This window comes from Gossypium hirsutum, chromosome D13, assembly GCF_007990345.1.
Source record: "Gossypium hirsutum isolate 1008001.06 chromosome D13, Gossypium_hirsutum_v2.1, whole genome shotgun sequence".
Taxonomy (NCBI): domain Eukaryota; kingdom Viridiplantae; phylum Streptophyta; class Magnoliopsida; order Malvales; family Malvaceae; genus Gossypium; species Gossypium hirsutum.
Genome location: NC_053449.1, coordinates 44,253,689 through 44,260,475, shown reverse-complemented (window position 1 = coordinate 44,260,475; position 6,787 = coordinate 44,253,689). Strand labels below are relative to the sequence as shown.

Genomic DNA, 6,787 nt, shown 5'->3' with positions numbered 1-6,787 from the left:
TCTGCCATCAACTTGATAAGATCATCAACCACTAGTATTCAAAATTAAAATGTTAAAATTATTTAACTCACTATCCGACTCGTAGGTCGAATGTTTGATCAAATGGAATCCAAGAATTAAATATTCATAAGGTACAATTATAACTCATAAAATGTAATTGTAAATTTTGTTACATCAGCCTAGGAAAAAAGTATTGAAGTCTAAAGATTAAGGGTCGTGAAGAACTGGATGAAAAATAACAAGAAATTTTAATTTTCTAGACTTGCGTAATTGCATCGTTGTCATGTATCTAAAATCAAGAATATTAAATATATGATCGTTTCATCCTTAATCGAGTATAAATAATTAATAATAAATATTATATAATTTAGTATAAAAAATATAATGTAATTTAATTAATTATGTAATATGTTAAAATGTAGAGGAGATTATATTTCATCAATAATAAAAAATAAAATATAAGCTCTAAAATTAAAATCCTATTATTATTATATAAAGGCAACTGTTTTTAAACTTAAATGGACATGTTTGAAAAGATAAAAGTTATTTGGATTTGAGTGTATCTGTTTGTAATTACTTCAATTCTCACATTCTCATGAGAATTGAGAAATGTAATTCGAGCATTTCAATTATATCAATTTAGTGTGACCTACTAATTACAGTGGTTACCTAGATATGCCACAAGTATATACTTACAAATAACTACATCTAAATTCAATTCAATTACTAAGTGATTTTTCAAACATATTTTAAGATATCCAAATTCAATCACTACCTATCACAACGTTTCGTTTGGTGTTCTAAAATAAATATCATAATCCAACAAATATTTGAATCAAGAACAAAGTAATAGGGACAATGAATAAAGATGTCGCAACCAATTAGAAAAAGGACCACACACTCTTATACAAGAAAATGATTAGTAATAAAAGGAGTGAAAGTAAAGTTCAACTATAAAGAGAAAGGTATAACAGTTACTAAGATAATCCTTTTACTATCCATCCTTCTTTAACCTATACTATTATTTAAATCCTAATTAGTGTCACGAATCAACTAGATATCAACTTAGTTGAAAAATTACTAAGCTACCATTACATATTTGAAATAAGTTATATTCTTACAAGTGTACTTTTTATCTTTTCACATTTTTAATAAAACGAATATAAAATTTGCAAATGTTGAAATTTGAAACCCCTATTATCAACGTCTATAAAATCTTTTTTTTATCACTTTAACCAAATTTTTATTTTGATATTTTTCTACATTTCAATGTTATTATATAAACTGTCTCACCCACATTGATTTTTTTAAATATATCTATATTATTATCTTTACCACTTAATGCATTTTTTTAAATGATAACGTCATTGTGACGCCACAATTGATACATGGTACTTATAATTGGCTAGATTTTTCATCCGGTTTTCTTTAACATTCATGGACAAAAGTGAACTTTTGATAACAATAGAGATTAAAGTGGGAAAAAAACTTTTAAATATGAAAAGCTATGAAATATGGACATGTAATAAGAATGTAACACCACACGGATACATCGACATGTCAAATTTGAAAAATTGAGGACATGGGTATGGCTAGAGATGGAAACAGTGCGAATTTTCGCCTATCTTAACCCCGACCTGGCTTAATACATCAAAAAAAAAAAAAAAAGAAAAACCTACCCCAAACTCGACCCCAAAATTAAATAAGCCCCAACCCAATTTCACCTGAATTTTCTATTTTTTATTTTCGCTTTTAAACTCCAATTTTTAGCAAATAACTAATATTAACGTATCTTAATTTACGATTTCCATTTGGTTGCAATCGATTCTACCTCTTAATACCTATTTTTATCTCTTCCATATTTTCTACTTTCCCCAACTGTTTGGCAATATTCACATGGAAGTCTTGATGGTTGTTGATGGATCTCAATTTCTTTTATGTAATCAAACTATTGCCTAGTTTTTTTTTTTTAATGAAACCAAATAAAGCACAAGAAAATAAGTAGAGCACTAGGTGCAGCACATTGGTGTCCATTACAATAACAACTGTCGACAAGCATAAATAACAACTAAATACTCACTTATACAACAAAATCAAACATCATATGCACACTAGTGTCCAAAAAATAGATTTGAATTAGTCCCCCACACAAATTGCTCGAAACTCTCTAGGGCACTTTATCTGGCCATCACTCCTGCACATTAAACTCAACAACTTGAAGACAACAAGGCATAATAGCTATCAAGCACACTAGAAAACATAGACACAAACTTCATATCATATCAGACCAAAGACATACCAAAAACCATAGACACACCAATCCAGACAAACTAACACTCTAATTACTACATATATTGAGAGTTAACACTCCAATTAACAAAATCCAGATGGAAGTTATTATTACCAACTTGTGTCTACTATAGAACTGAGAGTTAACATCCATATGCAGACTGAAAATTTGGAAGACTTACATAAGCATTAATCATCTTTATCCTCCCTCGTGCCTAGGTACATTAGGTGGTGGATACTCGCCATTCGCTTCAAACAAAGAAGGTAAAATTGTAGGATAATTTGTTGGATCCGTGCCCAATTCTTTCACAATCTGACAAAGAGACTCATGAATTCTCTTCTCATTTGCTATGCGACGATCATCTTAAATCTCTATCCTCTTTGTCAATTTCTGCACTATAACGCCCCAAATTTTATTAGATTTGGATTGATAAGTTATGATAAATAATTTGATTTGGTTTGGTGGTTAAGTGCTTTAAATGTTTGTTTTAGGTCTTGAGTTCAATTACTTTGTTTTGGAATTTTCCCTATTAATTTTGAATTATGTCCAACTTGAGTGTTAGGGCTTATCTTTTGATTTCATAATTTGTTCTCAAGTAGGGGTGAGCAAGATTCGATTCGATTTGAAAAAATTGGAAAAAAATTTTGAATTTCGAATTATTTGAATCGAGTTAATTGAATCAACTCGAATTTTTTTTTCGGATTTCGAGTTTGAGTCGAGTTAAATTTTTGAATTCGAATAACTTGAATAATTCGAATAAACCGAATATAAACTCTATTTTTTAAAAATTTTTAATAGGCTTTTACTTAATTACTTTTAAATCTTTAACCCAATTGCCAATTTCCCCCAAGCCCAAACATTTTATTTTTTCCTACTTCCTCAAGCCCGTTTACCCATGCCCCAAAGATTTACACTATGTTTGGTTGGGTGTATTGGCATAGCCAATACACCCCTAATCGGTGGACCCCACTTATTACGCCTCTAATCCGTTGTTTGGTTCAATGTATTGCTATTACAGGGCTAAACCATTACTGACCTAATCGGTGAAATCCACCGATTTCTAATCCCTCCCATTTGCTCAGTTTAGGTGCTGCTTCAGTTTACCTCCCTGTTTTACCCTCCCGATTTCTAATCCAAGCGTCTTCTGTTCCTTCATTTTGCTTCTGCCGATTTGCTCCAGTTTCTACCGATTTGTTCCCTCTGTTTCTTTTCTTTTCTTTTCTGCCGATTTGCTCCCTCGATTGAAATGTTCATTCTTCTTTTGCTGACACCCACAATGTAACTCCCACTGCTGGTGACTCTTTCGTCCGGTAATTTCTCGATTTCCCTTTTCTTTCTTATTTGGAGTTCACATTTTTAATGAACTATCTGCTGATTATAGATTTTAGATCTCTTTAATTTTCTGATAATTTTAGTGGGGTTTTGTTTTGAATTGTGTGGGATTTGAGAATTGGTAGGATCTAGTGAATTAGAATTGGGTGGCAAAACGAATTTGAGTTGAAACAGTGCTGACAAATTTGAAGTTCATATATGTTGAGTGAAACGAAACAAAAATATCAAACTTTTTGAACCTAAAGGAATGAAAGATCTATTTTTTTTCTCAATCTTGCTGAAATTTCTTTAGTTCAATGGTCTACTTAAGTCAATTTTGACTTAGTACTAACTATTAGAGAGGCTAAAAAAAAGGTTATTTTTAGTACATTCCTAAATTGCTGTCGACATGTATTTAGTATTTGAAAGCTAAGGAACATTGAAGATTTTCCTCTTTCGCCTTTTTTTTGCATCCTGAATTTGTGGCTAAATCTTGAAATAGTTTTGAGAAAATTACATTCCGTAGACCCAAAGAATCTTCTAACTTTAGCTCACACTTGATCCAAGCAATCGTTTTTTAGGTGGAAGATAGAGAGGCGATTGGGGGTTCAGCTTTTGGGGGACAAAGAGCTGTTTGTTGCACCGCAGATCTTGCAAAACTCGGTGTCTGTCCAGAAGGAGAAATGATTCATCGCCCTTCCACAAAGAATCCTGGCTGGCCTAAAGTGTTCGGCATCTCATTTAGTGAAGATGATGAGGTTACAACATTGCCATTAAAATCTATACAAATTACTAAAACCGGGATGTATAACTTGTACTTCATTCACTGTGATTTAAATCTTAAAGATTTGATTGTTGAAGGGAAAACTGTATGGAAAAACCCTACTGGCTATCTGTCTGGTAGAATGGCACCTCTGATGAACTTCTATGGCTTCATGTCCCTCGTTTTTGTGATCCTCGGAATCTTTTGGTTCATGCAATATGCAAGATTTTGGAGAGAATTTCTTCCTTTGCAAAATTTTATAACATTAGTGATAACCCTTGGCATGCTTGAGATGGCTCTTTGGTATTTTGATTACGCTGAGTTCAATGGGAGTGGAACCAGGCCTATTGGAATCACCATGTGGGCAGTCGCCTTTGATACTATTAAACGTACAATTGCACGGATTATTATTTTGATGGTTTCCATGGGTTATGGTGTTGTGAGACCTACTCTTGGTGGCCTTACTTCAAAGGTAACCATGCTTGGAGCAACCTTCTTTCTGGCATCTGAAATTCTTGAGCTAGTAGAAAATGTTGGTGCTGTGAGTGATCTTTCTGGAAAGGCAAGACTATTTTTGGTTCTTCCGGTTGCAATCTTAGATGCCTTCTTCATTCTTTGGATATTTACTTCTCTCTCTTCAACTTTAAATAAACTTCAGGTATTTTTTTCTTTCTTCAACTTCATCGGCAGATCAAGTTAATAACAATATATGAAATTTTCTCACTAATGGATGCAACAGACTAAAAGGATGGTGGCAAAGCTGGATATATACAGGAAGTTCACAAATGCATTGGCAGTAGCAGTTATTGTCTCTATCGGTTGGATTTGCTACGAGGTAAATCAAGTCTATTACCTTTGATGCTTTCTTTAGGCTGCTTTATCAATAGACTTCAGCATATAATGTAGAAGAAAGCAAAGGACATGCTAGCAATTTAAGTGTAGTCTGGTATCTTTATGATGGGAAGTATAGGGTAGAGTAATCAAAAACTGCAACATATAGTGTGATGAAAATATAGCATTTTAGAAATAGCATCATTATCAAAAACCTGCTGCACCTTACAACTGCGAAACTCTGCCTTTTCAGATTTACTTCAAGGCAAATGATGTTTACAACGAGCAGTGGTAGAATGCTTGGATCATCCCAGCCTTCTGGCAAATCTTATCTTTCTCTCTGCTATGTGTCATCTGTGTTCTTTGGGCTCCTTCTCAGAATTCTACGCGGTAAATATCTAACTTATTGAGCCCTAAGCTTCTCTTTCTGCCTTTCCTTTTCTACTACGGTTGTTTATGAACTGTTTTATGGACATTCAAAATGAAAGAAGAAAAAACTTCATACTCACACCCTCAATTGTTTAAGATATTTCCTGATCGTTAATAAAGATAAAACTCGGCAACTTGAGATGTCTGTGTAGGCTTGATTACTTGTTTAATTTGTAGCTAGTTCCTCTGTGTTACGGAATTTAAAGATGTATGGCTGTTTTATATTGTGGTTGATTTTCCCGCATATTTTAGTTTCAGTGTTGATCTTTGAGAATTTTATTTCAATGTCTTTGCAGTTTCTTATAGTTCACCGTTTTGTTATTCCGATCTTAATAGGTATGCTTACTCTGGTGAAGCAAATGAAGATTTTGACAAAGATGATACTAATTTGACACTTATAAAACCCTCTCCAACACCTTCAAAAGATTTTAGAACTGTACCGGAAACTAGAACGGCGCAGGGCAGCAATGGAGCATCCTCTAATGGTGATTTGGAAGAAGACAAGACAGAGTGACATAAAAACCCCACCTGTGAATCTGTGATTCTTAGAACTCGGTTCAATACTCGGATTCACTTAAATCAAGGCCTTGTTATAGTTGTAACAATGATCCCACTTTTTTTTTGAACTGTAATGATATCAGGGTGGCCACCATTACAACCAAACATCAGATGTTGAGCTTTATCTTTCCCTCCTTTGATTTTATATTTTACATATTTTTTTGGTTTTACCCCAAAAGTTTTCATCAGTTAGTTGTTACCAGGGGAACAAACAATCCTAGTATGCCTTTTTTTTTTTAATGTTAATATAGTTTGTGACATGTTATTTAACATGTTTTTTTGTATCGAACATTATCTACTAATGTTGCAGAACAATGGATACCATACTTAACCGGGAAAGCATGTACCATGACAATATAAAGGAGGTTCCAGCAATTGAGAAAATTGGAAAGGATTGTAAATATTGGAATTTGAGGAACTTTCCTGGACCAATATTTATCTGGCAGTTGTCTAATAATTATGTTAAATTATCTTTTATAGTATCATATATTATAATTTGAGTAAATTCATATAAGAATATTAATTATTAAGAATTTTATTAAATTATATATTTTAATTATAATATATTTAATAATAATTATGTTAAATTATATTTTATAGTATCA

At 32.6% G+C, this 6,787-nt stretch overlaps 1 pseudogene; it reads left to right on the top strand.

Moving 5' to 3' along the window:
• Positions 1–3,240: 3,240 nt before the first annotated feature.
• On the top strand, positions 3,241–6,521 carry LOC107890990 (transmembrane protein 87A-like; annotated as a pseudogene).
• The last annotated feature ends 266 nt before the right edge of the window (positions 6,522–6,787 follow it).